The following is a 19,556-nucleotide window of genomic DNA, read 5'->3' on the forward strand; positions in this document are numbered from 1 at the left end:
AAACTCACAATCCTATATTTTATCCCCACCCAAGCTGGAATGGTGTCCTTGTTAGGAAATATATATGATGCTCTATAGGAATTAAAAGAATAAACTTTGGATTCACACAGATGTACACTTAATTCTCAGATCCAATATTACCAGTTGTACAACCTCGAGAAATCTATCAACCCTCACAGAACCACAAAATAATATTCATTTTGTACAGTTGTTCAGATTAAGTTAGGTAATTTATATAAATCATCTCATTACCCCTACTCTCATCAATGCACTGGGCTTAGAGACCATGTCCACTACACGAAGGCTGAAGGGATTCACATCCTTCACTCTCTACTCAATTATCTATGTTCTAGATAAAAATCATTTGGAAATACTATCTTGTGTTCATAGGGCAATAGTCATTTTCATTTTCATTTCATAAGTTGATAAGTTTTTTATTCTATATTTTAATTTGAGGGTAAATGAAGTAGAATAGGAACTATTGTTGAGTCCATTTATAAATTAGTATAACATGGATGCCAATGAGGAACATAGAATTTCTTTTTTTTTTGAACATAGAATTTCTAAGTCCAGGGATCCCTGGGTGGCGCAGCGGTTTGGCGCCTGCCTTTGGCCCAGGGCGTGATCCTGGAGACCTGGGATCGAATCCCACATCAGGCTCCCGGTGCATGGAGCCTGCTTCTCCCTCTGCCTATGTCTCTGCCTCTCTCTCTTTCTCTCTCTGTGACTATCATAAATAAATAAAAATTTAAAAAAAAAAAAAAAGAATTTCTAAGTCCAATAGTTACCACTCCATAGTACTGAAGATAAGATTTGGCTTTAAGGTGCTCATGAATCTTTTGATCTCATGCACTGTAAAGTTTTATTTTCCTGAGTTGATAATATGAAAGGGTTACTCCTAAAAACCATACACCTGGGCCAGAAATGGCATCTGAATCACTAAAAAAAAAGTCTTCTGAGGGCGCCTGGGTGGTTGTCAGTTAAGCGTCTGTCTTCAGCTCAGGTCATGATTCTGGAGTTCCAGGATTGAGCCCTACATCAGGCATTGGACTTCCTGCTCAGCAGAGAATCTGCCTATCCCTTTCCCTCTGCTCCTCCCCCTGCTCATGTAATCTCTCTGTCTCTCTCTGTCTCTGTCTGTATCTCTCTCTCTCTCTCTAAGTAATTAAAATCTTTTTTTTTTTTTAATGTCTTCTGGGGATCGCTGGGTGGCTCAACGGTTGAGTGTCTGCCTTCTGCCCAGGGCATAATCCCGAGGTCCTGGGACCGGGTCCCTCATCGGGTTCCCCCATAGAGAGCCTGCTTCTCCTTCTGCCTTGTCTCTGCCTCTCTCTCTCTGTGTCTTTCATGAATAAATAAAATCTTTAAAAAAAGAAAAGAAATTAAAAATGTCTTCTGGAGGGATCCCTGGGTGGCGCAGCGGTTTAGCGCCTGCCTTTGGCCCAGGGCGCGATCCTGGGGACCCGGGATCGAATCCCACGTCAGGCTCCCGGTGCATGGAGCCTGCTTCTCCCTCTGCCTATGTCTCTGCCTCTCTCTCTCTCTCTGTGTGTGACTATCATAAATAAATAAAAATTTTTAAAAAATGTCTTCTGGAAACCAGAGTGTTACTCTAACTGATCTTTCACTTTGAGTTATTTATGAATAATGTATTTATTTAAAGATTTTATTCATCTATTCATGAGATACACAGAGAGGAGAGAGAGAGAGGCAGAGACACAGGCAGAGGGAGAAGCAGGCTCCATGCAGGGAGCCCGACGTGGGACTCAATCCCAGGTCTCCAGGAACAGGCCCTGGGATGAAGACGGCGCTAAACTGCTGAGCCACCCCGGCTGCCCTGAACAATGTATTCTGCATTCTGATTATGACATCTCAATAAATATTCATCTGCTCCTAGTAACTCAAGATAAGAACCTCAGGGCCATAATGAGTCCTCATACCTCCATCAGACTCATATCAGATATCAAGTTCTGCACATTCTATCCCCAAAACAGGCCAAGAACACTTCACAAAGTTCATTATCAAGGACCTGTGGATGAGGGGGAAAGTAGTTCCTGAATTACTAAAAAAAATGTTTGCAAGTGATGAAAAACCAACTCCTAACAGCTTAGGAGAAGTAGAATCTATTGCTGGATGTAATTGCAAAGTCCAAAGTTCTTGCAAGTTTCGGGCAGGGCTACATGCAGGGGCCCAAATAATGGTGTCAGGACCTGTATTTCTCATCTCTCTATTTTATTTGTTTCTGTTTGACTTCATTCTACAGACTATTTCTCTCCATGTGGCAGACAGGGAGGCCACCAGAACCTCCAAACTCACATCCTCCCGGACTAGCCATCCCTGGCCATGCTTTATCGCCTGAGCCAGCCAGGTGCCCCTAACAGTGTTTATTTATTAACTCCAGCCAAGGCTGTGCTCATTCCTTCTTGGATCCACACCCAAATCTGAACCAACCACTTTGTATGGGAGAGTGGGGTGTTCTGGTCATCCTAGATCATACACCCAATGCATTCCATGTGATAATCCAGTGATGTACATTATCATCAGGACTGAATGGAGGAGAGGAGGAGTTTCCCCAAACAGATCCAAAGAATGGAAATGGGAAGGAATGTCCTTGAACAAAAAAAATCTAGTTACTATGATCCACTAGTTGCTCCATCAGCTGAGTTGAACAAAGGATTGGAGAAGGAACACTTAAGAAAAAAGGATAAATTAGTAAGCTGTTTTTATTTTTTTTAAAGATTTTATTTATTTAATCATGAGAGACACAGAGAGAGAGAGAGGCAGACACACAGGCAGAGGGAGAAGCAGGCTCTGTGCAGGGAGCCTGATGTGGGACTCGATCCTGGACCCCAGGATCATGCCCTGGACCGAAGGCAGGCACTAAACCTCTGAGCAACCAACGGACCCCCAGTAAGCTGTTTTTAAAGTTAAGGTGAACTGGGTCACCTGGATGGCCTAGTTGGTTAAGTTTCAGACTCTTGATTTCAGTTCAGGTAATGATCTCAGTGTGGCAGGACCAAGCCCAACCTCAGGCCCTATGGTCAGCAAGTAGTCTGCTGAGATTCTCTCCCTGTCCCTTTGTCCCTCCCCCTGATTACACTCTTTCTCTTTCTCTCTCTCTCTCTCTTCCCCCTCTGTCTCCTTCTAATAAATAAAATATTTTTAAAAAATAAAAGTTAAAGTGAACTAAACAAGAAACAAAATCTGCAATCAATGACAACCCAGTATCAGTGAACACCCCTAGTACTCAGATATTGGTTTCTAAACACCATTTTCTATTAAAAAGAAATAGGATTCCATAGAGACAGGGCTGATTCCAAGTCTGGGCAAGAATAAAGTAAGGTGAGTCTAGGACATTATATGTGTGCCAGTAAATAAGAAAATACTCAAAGTTCAACGAGGACATTTCTAACCTACAAATGACCTTCAAATGGATCACACCAATCCATACATGATAATTTAAAGGCTCTCCCACTGGCCAAATTTGAAACAATTTGAGTATCAATAGAATAATAACTATAAGTGATTATAAGACATCAAATATATTAAAATCTGTGAATCAGTAATAATAGTATAAAAATTAAGGTTATTTGCCATAACTAGAGGTGAATATAAATAAAGGGAAAGAATTTAGCATGTACCCTGTTTTTTAAAAACAGTCTGAAGGTCACCTTGGGGTCATTTTTTGGGAAAAACTTTTCTTTTACAGAATAATGCCAGTTATGAAATACAGAAAAATTATAGAACTAGGAAACCTTCATTTTTAACTCCCAGTGAAATAAATTATTGAGACAATGATTATGAAACAATGTTAAAGCAGTATGTAGTAAGTTGTTGGGGAACAGGACATTCATATAGCATCAAATTATTTCACTTTATAAGTTACTAATATCATTTTTTAAAGATTTTAATTATTTATTTGTCAAGTTGAGAGAGAGAGAGCACAAGCAGGGGGAGTGGCAGGCAGAGGGAGAAGCAGGCTCCCTGCTGAGCAAGGAACCCCATGCAAGACAGTCCCAGGACCCCAGGATCATGACCTGAGCCAAAGGCAGATGCTTAACTGTCTAAGGCACCTAGGTGTCCCATACTTCTAATTTCAAGCGTAAAATAAAACATTATAAGAATTGCTTTTATAGGGGCACCTGGGTGACTCAATTGGTTAAGCATCTGCTTTCAGCTCAGGTCATGATCTAAGAGTCCTGAGTTCGAGCCCCGCATTCAGTTCCCTGCTCAGTGGGGAGCCTTCTCTGTCTCTCCCTCTGCTTGCAACTTTCCCTGCTTGTGTTCTCTCTCTCTTTCTGTCAAGTAAATAAATAAAATATTTTTAAAATTGCTTTTATAAAGTCACTACCATAAACCATCTTTCCCAGTGACACACCTTTACCAAGTTATCAAATACCATTACTAATACCCCCAATCCTATACAACACCATAGGACTTACTGAAGCTTTCCTTTTTTCCAGTTCCACCAGTGAGAAAACTGGTTCCCATTAGCCTCAATATATTAACTTATTTGTTCAGCCCTCTGTACAGGAAATAGCCCATTTCCTGACAACACTAGGCTGCTTTCTAGGTTGGCCATGGCAGGCCACCCTGGACCTATGCCAAGCTAGCTCTCCTGTCAGATCTCAAATGAGAACTATTTGCAACAATATTTATGGGCTTGATTCTCTGGACAAGTAGCTCACAACCATGAGACACTGGACATATGGAGACACTCTTAGTTGTCACAACTATGGAGAAACTGGCATCTAGAAGATAAAGCCCAAGGGTGCTGTTAAACATTCCGCTGTTTTCAGGATGGCCCCGTACAACAGGAAATGATCTGATTTATGATGTCAAAAGTGCCAAGATTGAGAATAGACTACATCTAATTAAAATGATACAGTCCTGGGCAGCCCTGGTGGCCTAGTGGTTTAGCATCGCCTTCAGCCCAGGGTGTGGTCCTGGAGACCCGGGATTGAGTCCCATGTCGGGCCCCCTGCATGGAGCCACCTCCTCCCTCTGCCTGTGTCTCTGCCTCTGTCTCTGTTGGTCATAAATAAATAAAAAATAAAATGATACAGTCCTATGCACATCATGTTTCTGAGTCTTGCTAACTTTTAAAAAATATTTTATTTATGTATGTATGTATGTATGAGAGACACACAGAGAAAGGCAGAGACACACAGGCAGAGGGAGAAGCTGGCTCCCTGTAGGGCCCCAGGATTGTGACCTGAGCCAAAGGCAGATGCTCAACCACTGAGCCACCCAGGTGCCCCTGAGTCTTGCTAACTTTTAAGAAGTTTCACCCAAGGACATCTACTGGGCATGTATTTAAGGAATGTCAGCTTTCTCATCCTTCTCTTCTGCCTAGTGCACAAGAAGAAAGGCAATCCTATGCCCACTCTGGGACTTGAACTCACAACGCTGGGATTAAGAGTCTCATGCTCTATTGTCTGAGCTAGGTGTCAGCACACAGCTGCCACTTCTAGTCAGAAAAGAGTGTAAACGCACCGTTGGCATGATCACCAGGATAGAGCTGGAGCACCGCTAACTGTTGGCTGAAGGAGAAACACACACACCGAGGATTTGATCCAGGTCTCCTGGTCAGCAAGTGGCTCAGGGACTCTGTGGTCAGGGTCCTGGAGCAGGGTCTCAATCACAGAACACACCCAACAGGAAAACGCCTCCCTAGCTGAGACCTTGTGTCTTCCCATAAGTTGTAGGTCCCAAAGGTGCCCCAGCATACCCCAAACCACTGGCCTATGAGTCATTCAGTCATTTAAATGTTTATTGAACACCTACTATAAGCACCTATTGCTATAAGCAATTAACAAAATGGATTGTTTAAGATAGAAGAAGAAAAGGAGTCAGATTCTGGATCAGGGGAAGTTGCTCCTTTTCATTTTTATTTTCTTCCTCACCAAGCTTGATGCCTGCAACTTAACAGGCCACACTGACATTTAACCCGAGCATGAAATGCATTATGCGTCTTATCAGGGGCGATTTGCCCTCTCTCCTCTGTTTTGATACCAGCGCTGCTCACTTTTGTTATTTTTTTATTTTATTTATTTAATCATGAAAGACACAGAGAGAGAGAGAGAGAGAGGCAGAGGCACGGCAGAGGGAGAAGCAGGCTCCATGCACGGAGCCCAACATGGGACTCGATCCTGGGTCTCCAGGATCACGCCCTGGGCCGAAGACGACACTAAACCACTGAGCCACCGGGGCTGCCCCACTTTTGTTATTAAAAGGAAAAAAGGGGGCACCTGGATGGCTCAGTTGGTTAAGCGCCTGCCTTCTGCTCAGGTGATGATCTCAGGGTATGGGATGGAGCCTCATGTAGAGCTCTCTGCTCAGCGGGGAGTCTGCTTCTCCCTCTCCCTCTGTCCCTACCCCTGCTCATTCTCTCTCTCTCTCTCTCTCTCAAATAAATAAAATATTTTTTAACTAAAAAGAAAAAACAAAAAAGCACTGGAGGTGGCTGCTCTGAGATTTGATTCTGGACCCCATGCACCTGAGCAAGAACACAAGCCTCACATGGCATTTCTGAGGACACAGGACCTTTGGGTCACCCAGAGTGCCGAGTTACAAGCTTGTCAAAAACAGCATTTGCTGGACACCAAAATCCTGGACTGACACCAAGACTCGAATAACGAGGCCCTGAGGGAATTTTAAAAAGTCCCAGAAGCAACTATGTTGAAACAACAGAACTCCAGGCAGAAAATCACCCACAATCTTTTTTTTTTAATTCATGAAAGACACAAAGAGAGAGGCAGAGACACAGGAGGAGGGAGAAGCAGGCTCCATGTAGGAGCCCAATGTGGGATTCTATTCTGGGACCTCAGGATCATGCCCTGGGCCGAAGGCAGGCACTTAACCGCTGAGCCACCCAGGGATCTCACCACCCACGATCTTAACCCAGATCAAGTCAACGTTATCATTGGCCGGTGTCACCTTTGATTCTCTCCAAATGCCCATTCAGTTCTGACATTCATGTATCATAGGTGCAACGTCTGTTTTTCACATTTTCTGTTTACCTTTTGAACTTCATACTTCGAATTTTGCTGGTTTCTATTTTCTTCCCTTGCCTGAGTGGCCCTGAGTGTTCACAGCCTTTTAGACCCATTTCCTTTTTGGGCACTCCTTCTAAAACAACTGTGGCTTGAGAGTTACCATTTTTACAAAAATTGGAACACACACACACCTGCACAGTGGAGCTTTACAGCAGAGACTCTTAGTACGTTCATTAGCCAGTTTTCCTTGTAGCTATCAGTACTTCTAAGACAGATTTTTATCAAAGTGTGGATGTTAGAGCACATTCCTCTTTCCCTACTGATTGGGTAGAAGAGAAACTCCCCGCTGTTTCTTTACAGATCTTAGAAGAGCCTTTGAGTTCCACCTGGTTTATTTCCTTCCTTTCCGGTGGGTGGGTTTTTCCCACCCTGTAATCTAAAACTTCCTGACACACCTAAAGGGTATGTCCTTCCTATTACCCCAGGTGGGACTCGAACCCACAATCCCTGGCTTAGGAGGCCAGTGCCTTATCCATTAGGCCACTGGGGCAGCTGCCAAGCTGCTTGCTCAGTGGCTAGAAAGTGTTGCCAAGATTGGTTTGGGTACTTAACTCAAAACCAGCCTGAGTCTCTGCAGCGCGCATTCAAGCTTTCAGAACAGTCGTGAACCAAACAGCAGCCCCTCCCCGCGCAGCTCCGCGCAGACCGCGCAGTCTCCCGCCTCCGCCTGCGCCCCTGCGGCTCCTCCCGTGCCGGCTCCGCGGAGTCTGGCTCTTTTGTTTCCTCCAGAAGGGATCCCCTGCTCGGAAACGGGCTCGCTTCTCCTTGGGATGGATGGATTCGGAGAGCAGTGAGGGACTCCGGCTGGATCAGTCGGTGGAGCATCCGGCCAGGCCCCCCAGCTGCGCCGCTGATAAGCGCCCGGGCCTCCCCGGACCCCGCTTGACCAAGGACCCCACGGAGCGCAGGGCTGGGGGTGGGGGGCGGTGCGGGGAGACCACCCCGGCAGGCCTCCGGACGCCCCCCCGCAGGCCAAAGTCGGAGCCCCTCGGCCCAGGCCGGAGCCGCGGGGGGCGGGAGGATCCTATCCTGGACCGTGCCTCTCGGGGCTCGAGTGCGAGGAGGCTGAGCTCCAGACCTCACCGCGCGCGGCGGGGCGGCCCGAAGCTGGAGCCTCGGGGGTCCGGGACACGCTCCCTGCAATTTCCTTCAAACACCTCCGCCTGTATTCACGGAGGTTTGTAATTTATCCAAGGGTTAAAAAAATCAATCAGCAGAATCCCAAGCCTCCTAAGATTCTCTCCCCATCCCCATAAGAACTCCCGGGACCTCAGAGCCTGCCTCCAAATTTATCCTTTGTCATTCGTGCCACACGATTATCGAACGTACGGTCCATATTCGAATTTCCTCCCAAACCACGCTTTATGGCTTAAAAAAAAAAAAAAAATCCAAAGCCGAATCAGAGAGCACACTTTGCATTAGTTGCCGCGTCTTCTTGTGTCCTTCGCGCCGCCTGTCCTGGCGATCGGCCCACAGGCCCACAGGGGGAAGCGGCAGGCAGGGAGGGCCGGCCTGGGAGGGAGGGGACACGCGTCTCCGGCACCGAGACAAGCTAGGACGCTGTAGACGTGGGGTCCTTGGGGGGGGGGGGGGGGGCTGGACTGCTCGGAGTCTCCGCCTCTTTTTAAAAATTATTTGCATTTTAGCAGAAGGCGTGAGAGCAGGAGGCCCGAGGCAACACGCCTTCCAGAAGCAGCTGGGGGCCCGTGGGGGTAGGACGGGTGTATTTCTGTGCACGCTCGCCTTTCGGGGACACAGATTCAAGGGGAACCCAGGAGCGGATCCCGAGCTTTGCCTTCGTCTCGCACGTTTCGGAGATGGGCAAATGCCCCCGATGCGACCGTGGCTTGGGGATCCACGCGCCCCTCTGCTTTTCCGCCTCCCTTTAAATGTAGCCAGGATTTTTTTTTCCCCTCTCCCGAAAGCTCTTCGCCGCTTTTAAGTGTGCTTGTTTGTTTTGAATATCCAACATTTTCCGTTTTTTTTAGCTAAACGGTTGGTTCCCCCAAATCCCGCCCATTTGTGTTACTGGAAACCACGAGTCCTCCAGGAATGTTTTCTTTTTTTTCTTTCTTTGTAGTAATTTCCTTAAAGCTGTTACCAATTTTTTTCAAAACAAAACAAAACAAAAAGGCTTACGGGGGGGGGGGGAAGCCTTTAGAGCAGAGAGGGTTGCCCCCAGGAAATCTAACTCTACAGGCAGCCTCGCGGCCCGCGTGGGTTCTGGAAGAAAGGACTTCGGCCCGAGCTACGGCCCGGGCCCGGGTGCCTGGAGAGCCGGGACACTGCACCCTTTGCGGAAAGCAGCTCTCAAGGATAGAAACTCTTTAGGGGTCAAAGTCAAGCCCTACCTGGACCTCCCATCTCCTGGACCTCACAGTCTGACGTTCGGACAGGGGCACAGGACCCTAGTCCTGAGCGCACTCGGACCCCAGGCCTGGAGCGCCCAGGTCAGGGGGACGGGAATAAGGAAAGAGGAGGTGGGGGGAGAAGGGAGGAGGGCCCCGCGCTCCGTCCAAGTACAGTCACCGCCAGCACTTCCGTGTGTAAATTCCTGGGTGCTTAGCAGGGGGCCTTTGAGCGCCTCTGGGGAATGGCTGGCCTTGAACCCACAAAGGGGTGACTGCGGGGGAGCGCTGCTTCTCTGGGACTCCCCTTCCCCAACCTCCAGCCCTGCACTGCCCCGGGGAGCGCCCTGCCCCGGAATGCCTGCACCGCGGTAGCCCTGGGCCTCCAGCTTTAAATTTCTACTTTTATTACTTTTTTTTACTTTTTTTTTTTTTTTCCTGCTTAAAGTTTTTAAAGCAGCCGGAACCAGCTGGACGCTTTTAAAGTTTCTCTTCTCATCCTCTCGTGCCTTGTCCTGTCTGGTCGCGCAAAGGCTGAGGTCCGCGGGCGGTTTCAATTTCTAACATGAAGTCTACGTACAAAAGGAGGGCTCGTCCGGGATTTGAACCCGGGACCTCTCGCACCCTAAGCGAGAATCATACCCCTAGACCAACGAGCCACAGGGCTAGCTGCCTCCAGCTCTCCTATGACTTCGTGGCGCCCCGGGGACTGGGATGAATGGGATCAAAGAAGTGACGCGGGAAGGGGGATTGGGACTTTAGACCCGCAGGGGAAGGCAGAGCTCAGGCGCGGAAGGAGCCCACAGGGTGGGGAGCAGCCCCTGACGCCCCCTATTCTGGAGGCCCCAGCGCTCACTCAAGAACCAGCCCCCAGCCCCAGCCCGGCAGACTGTCGGTGCGTCCCCGCGGCAACGCGGGGTCACTTCGCAGACGCTCTTCGCAGCAGCGAGCCCGCTGGTGACCCTCGGGCAAAAGCCAGCGAGGGCCGCCCGGTCGCGTGTCCCCACCCCCGGCAGCGTCGCCTGTCTTTCAATTCTAGGTCATCGGGAAGCCTTGCGTGGAAGGCTGCCCCCCTGTGGTGCATCCACACTGCCCCCTAATTGCCTCCTGCCGAGTTAAGCGCTGCAAAGCAAGAAAACAAGCCGCCCAACGTGGGGCTCGAACCCACGACCCTGAGATTAAGAGTCTCATGCTCTACCGACTGAGCTAGCCGGGCGCCCTTGGGCAGTGGGTGTAGATGATGTACTGATCTGAAAGTGACGGGAACTAGGCTAAGTGATGGATTGGACCTGAAGTACCGGGGGCGGCTCAGTAGGGTCCCACCGGAGTCCCCCGCTGCAGCAAGGGGACTGCCCTCACCTCCCCACGGCCTCTAGCTGGGGAACCGGCCTGGGCCCGGTGGCCCCGCACCAAACCTAGTGTCAGGTGCAGTGAGGAGCACCCAGGGCAGCTAGGTGCAGGGGGGACAGAGCCAGCCGTGCAGGGGAGAAGGCTAGGGCAAGATGCACCAGTTACTTTACCTCTTGACCCTGTGAGGGACATCCAGATTATTTCCAGTTTTGGGCTGTTACAAGTATGTAACAGCTGTAAACATCAGAGTATAGGTTTTTTTCTGGGAAAGATACCCGAAGGTGCAACCCAAAGATTACCCAAAGGGTCACATGGTAGTTACGTGTTCAGTTTTTAAAGAAACCATCATAGTGTTTTCCAGAGTGGTTGGACGGTCTTAAGCACCCACCAACAATGCGTGAGTAACCTCGTTTGTCTGATAAAACGTTCCATAGGAGAGAGCATCAGCATCCTTGTTGCATCTCCAACCTCAAAGAAAATGTCAAGGTTTCACAATCAAGGATGAAGTTTGCTGTAGGAATTTGTAGATAATTTTGGCAAGTTATGGGTATTATCTCCTTTGGCTAGTTTATTAAGCATTTTAAAAATCATGAATCGCCCCTTCCGTCCCCGCCCCCCATCTCTGCAGATGCTCTCAAGAGCATTAACAAAGCTGAAAAGAGAGCCAAACACCCCTCTCATGGTTCTTATTAGGCCATGCTCCAAAGTCATCAGCCGATTTCTCACTGTGATGATGAAGCATGGTTACATTGGTGAATTTGAAATCATTGATGATCACAGAGCTGGGAAAATTGTTGTGAACCTCACAAGCAGGTTAAACAAGTGTGGAATGATCAGCCCCAGATTTGATGCACAACTGAAAGATCCAGAAAAATGGCAGAATAACCTGCTCCCATCCCGCCAGTTTGGTTTCATTATACTGACAACCTCAGCTGGCATCACGGACCATGAAGAAGCAAGACGAAAACACAGGGAAAATCCTGGGATTTTTTTTCTAGGGATGTAATTCATATGTGTAAATAAAATGCCTCAATGGACAAAAAAAAAAAAAATCACGAATGGAAGTGGGGTTATATTGAATACATTTCCTTGGATTTGCTGCAGACATTAATAGATTTTCTAATGTCAGATCAACTTTGCACTCGCTAGGATAAACTCAACTGGGCCGCGGTACATTACCCTTCCTGTATGTCCTAAGATTTGGTTTGCTAATATTTTAAGATTTTACATCTATTTTCATGAGTGAGATTATAGATTATGTGGTTTTTAAATTATTTTTCATTTTGTCCTTGTTTTTTTTTTCTCTTTTTTAAGAGATTTTACTTATTTACTTATGAGAGACTCAGAGAGACAGGTAGAGACACAGGCAGAGGGAGAAGCAGGCTCCATGTAGGGAGCCTGATGCACAACTTGAACCCGGGACTCCAGGATCACACCTTGGGCAGGTGCTAAACCGCTGAGCCACCCAGGGATCCCCTGGTTTTTTATCTCCTAAAGTAGGCTCCATGCCCAGCAGGGTGCTCAAACTCACAACCCTGAGATCAAGTGTCAGATGCTCAACCTACTGAGCTACCCAGGGGTCTGCTGGCCTCCTAAAATGTGTTGTGGGGTGCCCTGTTCTTCTGTGAAAGATTTTATGTAAAATACAAATAAAAATTTTGTTTCTTGAATGCTTGGTAGCATGCTCCACTGCAGCCATAGAAGTCAAGAATCTTCCTTGGAGGGTAGTTTTTGATTAGTGATTCATTTTCTTTATTAGTTTTAAGATCATTTACATTTTTACTCCATTTTGATATCATTAAGGCATTTTTTAATTTTAAAAATTACATATATTTCTCTAAATTTTCAGTTATTTAGCATATGTTTCTATCATGTAAGTTATGCAGTGACTGTGAAGTCATTCTTATCCCTAATATGTGTTGTGTATTTCTTCCTTTCTTTATCAGTTTTTGCAGAGTTTTATCAATAACCCTAGCTTTTTTCAAGATCGGCCTTCATGATCTCATGAATCTCTATAGTATGCTTGTTTTCTACTTTATTAATTTCATGTCTTATTATTTTTTCCTTGTTCTAACTTCTTTGAGTTTATTTTTGCTGTTATTTTCCTAACTACTTGACATTACTTTTCAAACTTTTTTTTCTTTTCAAACTTTTTAGTATATGCATCTAAGGCTATCAGTTTCCCTCTAACTACAGCTTTAGCTATACCTTGGTATACAGTATTTTCATCATCATTTAAAAATATTTCGCTGAGTGAAGTAAGTCAGTTGGAGAAGGACAAACATTATATGTTCTCATTCATTTGGGGAATATAAATAATAGTGAAGGGAATATAAGGGAAGGGAGAAGAAATGTGTGGGAAATATCAGAAAGGGAGACAGAACGTAAAGACTGCTAACTCTGGGAAACGAACTAGGGGTGGTAGAAGGGGAGGAGGGTGGGGGTGGGAGTGAATGGGTGACGGGCACTGGGGGTTATTCTGTATGTTGGTAAATTGAACACCAATAAAAAATAAATTAAAAAAATAAAAATAAAAAATAAAAATATTTCTAAATCCCTTTGTAATTTCTTTCTTAACTCCCAGAATTTTTACAAGTGTGTTGTTTAATTTACAATCATATTGGGAAGTTTTAGGGTTTTGTTTGGTTTTGTATTATTTATTTTGACCTCTTTTTAGTTTACTTTCTTTCCATCTTTTTTAACTGTTACATACATCTATTGAATTTTGTTTCAATTTTTTGTCTTTTTATTTTTAGAAGAATTTAGATATTTTGCATTTTTAGAGCATCCATAGCTTCTGTTCTCAAAGATGTTTTAATTAGTCTTCATTTATTTATGCATAGTAAGGCCTGTTATAGTCTGCGTCTAATAATCTTAGCATCTGAAATCTTAGCAATCTTATTTCCATTGCTTTTTGTTCTTTGATTATTGCTCATGGTGCCTTATTTCCTTGTTGTTTTTGTTTGTTATGCGAGTTGCCCATTTTCCTTGTAAATTTCTTTGTGTAGGGAATTCTGTGACCTAGAATAAAAGTATATTTTTCCACAGACAATTGTTTCCTTCTGCCAGGGGCTCAAGGACTTACTATACCATTCATTTAATTTACCATTTAAATTAAATCTGCTACTTGAGGGGTTTTTCCCAAAAAATGGTCCTCAACTACACAGGATTGGGTTATTCATGATCCTCAGTTCATGGCACACTTTCAATCTCACCATCCTAAACAAAAAGGAAGACCAGGCCACTAACAGTTGTGCAACACCATGGTCCTCTCCACCACCACATTCTTTTGATTCCTTCTCTCCTGTATAACCATCCTTCAGATCCTGTAGGAGGCAGATGCTTTTGGCACACCTTGGCACTCTTCTTTCCACACATGCTGAAGACATCTGCTGGCAAGTACTGGCGACTCCACAGGGGACTTTCCCTGGGCCCAGGTGCCTGACAAGGGCGGAAAGGCTGGAGGAGTTAGTGCTTCTCACCTGAGTCCCACTTTCCTCTCAGCCCCAGGTACTGAGGGAGTATTGCGGTTTTTTTGTTTTGTTTTAAGATTTATTTATTTATTCAGTCAGAGAGAGCGAGAGAGGCAGAGACACAGGCAGAGGGAGAAGCAGGCTCCATGCAGGGAGCTGGACATGGGACTCAATCCTGGGTCTCCAGGATCACACCCCGGGCTGCAGGCGGCGTGTTTTATAGGAATTCGGTGCCTGGAGGCATCGCAGCCTCAAGGTTCTGCAGAACAGACGTCCACCCTTGTAGAGCTCCCAAAGCTTAGTCCCATGTATGAGATATTCTCTAACACAGTTTTAAAGCGTTAACATCTGTTTGACATTTGGGCTGATGGGACAAGGAGTGGGGATAGAACTACATGAGATCATAACCTCAGGCCAGCATGTCCACTATTCTTCATGATGCTTAGATTTTCAAATTTCCCGGTGTTGGCGGGACCCGGTCCGCTTCTCGCGCGGTGAAGGTGACCCCAGTCCAACACAGCCGGAGCCGCAGGAAAGGGCAGAAGGACCCCCCCCCCAGGGGGTAGGCGCTGGGGGTCTGGGCCCCGGCAGGGCTGGGGGAGCCCCAGAATGCCACGCCCAGGTGAGGAGTGCCGGGCTTCGTATCCGCCCCACACCCACCCCTCGCCAGGCTGCAAACGCCCAAAGTCTCTGGCCACTCCTCGAGCTCCCAGACTCCTGAGCCGGGACCCGGCTGGCGGCCCAGACTTGCCGCCCCAAAGGCGTCAGCCTGGGGAAGAATGCGCTCCTAGGATGCACAGAAGGAAAGCCTCTTCCTCCCACCTCCGTGCCTCGAACTCCGACTGAGAGAGTATCCGGAGACAGGGCTCTGGCGCCTGGGCCCCAGTTAGAGTTTAAACGCAGTGGTGGGCGGCCCTCAGCCAGCCTGAGGCCTTTTCGGAGTTACCTTACGCCGGGTCGCGCTTCGCTGTCTGGCGCAGAGGTCTCAGGCCAAATCTCTGAACCATCCGCATCCGGGAGACAAAAAGGAGGGCTCGTCCGGGATTTGAACCCGGGACCTCTCGCACCCTAAGCGAGAATCATACCCCTAGACCAACGAGCCCTGCTGGACATGGGCTCCAGGCTCCTCTTTGTGACCGTGGTGGCATCCGGGGTGGGCCCCGCAGAGCTGCGCGGGGAGGGGACTCGGGTTTCAGGCTAGTGGAGAACCCGCGGGCGTGGAGGGAGGCGGTACCCAGGCCTCGGCGCTGCCGCTGCGCGCTGGCCCCGGGCCGCGAAGGGCGGCCAGCCCGGGAGGCGGTCCGTGCGCACTGCAGGCGCTGCTCCCGGCCGCGGCGGGGATCTCCGGGTCGGGGCGCAGGTGGACGGCTCCGAGAGGGGCGGTGCCCGGAGGGCGCTTGAGCCGAGGTCGCTGGGAAGCCGCTGTGGAAAACGCTGCAACCCCACGGTGGGCACCCAGTGGGTGCTGCCTGAACGCGTGCGGAATGCAGGGAAGAAGCAGCTCCATCCGCCTCTGCCCCCCGCCCCGCCGCGCCCCGCCCCTCCCGGCTGCGCTCCCCTCTCCCGTGCCCGTGCTCTCCCCTCCTCTCTCCTCCCCTCCCCTCCCCTCTCCTCCCCTCTCCTCCCCTCCCCTCCCCTCCCCTCCCCTCCCCTCTCCCGCCGCCGGCAAGATCAAACCAAGAAACCCAGTTTCCGACGTGGGCCTACAGCCCAGGAGGCTGCGGCTGAGTCGCTTCGTTATGCTAAGCCAGCGGTCCCGCGCCAGGTGCCTCGGACGGGAGGGGCTGGCCTCCGGAGGGAGGTGGATCAGGCCACCAGGACCCCGCACCCGGACGGCTCAGGGATGCACCCCTCTGCTCAGCAGGGACAGGAAGCGGGTCTTCGGTCGTCGGGTCGTGGAGAGGACAGGACTGCGCCCTCGGGGCAGAGGGACTGCGTCCAGGGCTCGGGGGTCGGGTTCTGGGCACTGTGCTGTCTCTGTATCCTTCCCCGTGTCCAGGCGTGTCCCAACCCGCGGGGATCCCGCAGATCTGGGCAAGCGGGTTCGCTTTGTGCTGCCTGACCACCATCCCTTCGGATCCAGGGCGCGAATTTCCTTGCGCTCGTCTGGGAAGGCGCCGGGGAACTGGAGGTCTGCCCGCAGAATCCCGGGTCTCTCCTCCCTCCCCCGTCCCCTCCTCCTCCCTCCCCCTCCCCCTCCCCCTCCCCACACGCAAAAAAGGCAACTTAAGTAATAACTGTAGGGCTAACCCAGGACTTACTTTACTCGGGGATCCCCTCAAGCTAAGAGGACCTGTACCCCTAGGGCAACCAACGACGCACGAGCCCTTGAGCACTCTCCTCCTACTTCCCGGAATGGTCTCGTACCCAGGACCCCAGGCTCAGGCGATACATACTGTGTGCGCCTCCGGGCGCCCTATGTCCCCCCCACCCCGGGAAGAGCCATCTGGAGCCTGAGTCTGGAAGGGAAAAGATAGGGAGGGCTCGTCCGGGATTTGAACCCGGGACCTCTCGCACCCAAAGCGAGAATCATACCCCTAGACCAACGAGCCGCCACGCCTCCCGCAGCTGATGCAAGCGGAAATGCCGCGATAGCCTCGATAGTTCAGTTGTTAATGTGCGCACCTGGGAAGCCGGGTCGCGGGGTCGCGGGGTCGCAGCTGCTGCTAGCTCAGCCACCGGCCTCCGCGGGCTCCGCGTGGGCCCCGAGCCGGCCCTGGAGACAGCGCCCCGCAGCTCTCCAAACCGCTTCCCGATCGCGCGTCCCGATCGCAGCAGCGCGCAGGGGGTGCTGGTCTCCCGCCCTCGCTGGGTCCAGGGAAGCAAAGGGAACCGCCGCAGCGGCCAGGGCGAACTGCGGGGACCCGGCCCGGTCACCTACGGGGAGCGATGCTCTGCCCCGCCCCCCCCCGCCCCCCCCCCCCGCCCCCCCCCCCCCCCGCCTCCATGCCATTCCTCCTGGGCTGAAGCCCTTTACATTGGCCCGGGCCGGGCAGACAGGACAAAGACGAAATTCCCCCAAGTACTGAACGTTGGGAATTGGGATCCTCTACTTGAGTGATACCGGAGTCAAACTCTCTCCCATGCGACCCCTGAGGACTGGAGCGTGGACAGCGTCGCTGAGCGAGGAGAGGTTGGCAGCCGAAGGAGTTTCCAGGGGATACTCCTCCCTTAGAACGCCAGCGGATCAAATCCCCAGGAGCCTAGGTTTTCAGACTTCCTGGTGTTTAAATTAGGGACAGCCTGCTATGTTCCCTCCCAGAGGAGGGATTCTTCTCAGGGACTTTGCAAACAAGGAGCGTAGAAGCCCATGCGTCGTCACCCTTAAAGAGCACTGGTCCTTGCTGTCGCTACCTGTCCTGGGTATGGGTGCTTGAACCGCTACTCTCCATGCTCTCCGCATCGGGAGTCCAAAGTACCCATGGGAGGCCAATCCTGGTACAAGGGGCAGATGCTTTGAGGGCAGGACCCAAGCATGGCTTCCTGGGTGAGCATGAATCTGCTTTTATTACCTCTCACACTGTGCCCCCAGCAGGGCACTCTTTAGGCAGGAGTGTATGGCTGGGAGCAGAAAAACAACCCATGGGGGCGGGAATCCTCAATGCTTTCATGGACCACAACTGGCATAAAAAGATCTAATGAATGTGAGGCTCAAGGCCATGAGGCTGAGAATAAGAGTATGGTACCACCTGAGCCAACCTGGTACCATATGGGTGTTTTCACTGAATCTCTGCATTAAAGCTGAGAATCAAATGTGGCCAATGCCAGGATCTGGATCAGACTGTGGACATTTCCAGCCTCATTCATCACCCTCGACCCTGACCCCAAAGGTCAGCTGCAGGCTGAGACCTCTGACGGTTTGAGGTGCCAGGTTGGTGTCCAGTCCTTCTCTGTGCCTTGATGAAACCCAAGGCTCACCTGTTGATGCCCACAAGTCCCAGCACCGCCCTGAGGCTGCAGGAGGAGGGTGTGTCAGTCAGTTTGAGGTCACTCCAGGAGTATGGAAAGCTGAGCCCCTTTCTGGAGGAGGGGGGGTGTGCGCAAAACAGGCCTGACCCCTTGATTACACCCCTCAAATTCCCTCAAAATAATTTGTTGAACTCCAACAAATTAATAATAATTTTGATTATTCCCTCAAAATAATTTGTTGAACTCCAACACTGAGCTCCAACACTGAGCCCTTGGGATTCAGCTCCTTCCCAGGAGTGGTGCAAAGCCAGGGTCTGCCAACTTGGGACAAGAGACTGCTCAGGTTCCTGCCAGAGGGGTCAGGAGGAGTGTGAAGTGGGGAGGCAGGAGAGACAGGGGAGGAGAGAATTGAGAGGGGGCCCCTGAACACGTGGGCTTCCACCAGCCCAGAGCTGCCTGGTTCAGGAAGGTGGGCTGGGGAGGCCAAGCAAGCTGGAAGCTCGACAGGACTGAATGCTTCAGTCTCAAGGTTCTGTTCTAAATGCTTTACAAAAAATATAAGTAATTTAATAACCCAAACAAACTTTTGAGTCATGAGCTGCGATTATCCCCACTTTACAGAGGGATAAACTGATGTCCTTGAGAGGCTGGGTCTTGTGGGTCCAGATCTGTGGAGTCCAGCTGGAAAATAGTGAAGCCTAGTCCTGTAACCCTGGGTTCCCAGGTGCAAGTTCTGATGCTTCCCCCTCCAACAGCCCTATCTGGGCCTACCCTGTGGCACGACAACCTTATCACCTACTCATAGACGGGTGAGATGTCCATCTCATTTAGTGTGACAGTTGGAGGCCCCACGGACTGTCCTGACTGACCCAAAGGAGACTCATGCCTATGAGTGAGTCAGGGAGACACACTCTGTAGGAGAAAAACCTAGACCTATATGGGCCTGCTGCTCTAGGCTTGGCTCTACCTTCCTATGCTTAAGCTGCCACCATCCCTAAAATATAGAACTCCCAAGAAGTGCCTCAGAATGTCTCCCTTGAAGGTAGGAGCTACACCCAAGAGCCATGTTTTCTTCTCCTTACAGAGTGAGCAACCAGGACGTTTGTTTTCTCTGAAGCTCAAAATATCAGCCTCGCCCAACGTGGGGCTCGAACCCACGACCCTGAGATTAAGAGTCTCATGCTCTACCGACTGAGCTAGCCGGGCGCTAGGGGAGCAACCTGGGAGCTCCGGCTTTGTCGTGAGGCCTCAGGTGGCCTGGCTGCAGAGGCTCTGGGGTGTGACCCGAGGACAGGCCTGGGGCTGGGTTCCAATTCTCCCACTGTAGACGCCGCGCCCGGGGCCTCCGCAGCGGAGGAACCGAGCCGCCCCCCTCCGACCTCGGGCCTGGCGTGCTGGCGGCGGCGGCCGCGGTCTGG

General features: G+C 49.9%; 6 non-coding genes and 1 pseudogene across 6 annotated transcripts; 1 reads left to right on the forward strand and 6 right to left on the reverse strand.

The window, feature by feature from the left end:
• The first annotated feature begins 3,808 nt into the window (after positions 1-3,808).
• LOC112640477 (40S ribosomal protein S15a-like) lies at positions 3,809-11,754 on the forward strand (annotated as a pseudogene).
• TRNAR-CCU (transfer RNA arginine (anticodon CCU)) lies at positions 7,476-7,548 on the reverse strand. The gene has a single exon. It is a non-coding gene; the product is annotated as a tRNA-Arg (tRNA).
• Positions 9,994-10,065, reverse strand: TRNAP-AGG (transfer RNA proline (anticodon AGG)). The gene has a single exon. It is a non-coding gene; the product is annotated as a tRNA-Pro (tRNA).
• On the reverse strand, positions 10,550-10,622 carry TRNAK-CUU (transfer RNA lysine (anticodon CUU)). Its single transcript has one exon. It is a non-coding gene; the product is annotated as a tRNA-Lys (tRNA).
• A 3,505-nt stretch (positions 11,755-15,259) lies between the features above and the next one.
• TRNAP-AGG (transfer RNA proline (anticodon AGG)) lies at positions 15,260-15,331 on the reverse strand. The gene has a single exon. It is a non-coding gene; the product is annotated as a tRNA-Pro (tRNA).
• A 1,378-nt stretch (positions 15,332-16,709) lies between these two features.
• On the reverse strand, positions 16,710-16,781 carry TRNAP-UGG (transfer RNA proline (anticodon UGG)). The gene has a single exon. It is a non-coding gene; the product is annotated as a tRNA-Pro (tRNA).
• A 2,490-nt stretch (positions 16,782-19,271) lies between these two features.
• Positions 19,272-19,344, reverse strand: TRNAK-CUU (transfer RNA lysine (anticodon CUU)). Its single transcript has one exon. It is a non-coding gene; the product is annotated as a tRNA-Lys (tRNA).
• Positions 19,345-19,556: the final 212 nt, after the last annotated feature.

Source organism: Canis lupus, chromosome 6, assembly GCF_003254725.2.
Source record: "Canis lupus dingo isolate Sandy chromosome 6, ASM325472v2, whole genome shotgun sequence".
Taxonomy (NCBI): Eukaryota; Metazoa; Chordata; class Mammalia; order Carnivora; family Canidae; genus Canis; species Canis lupus.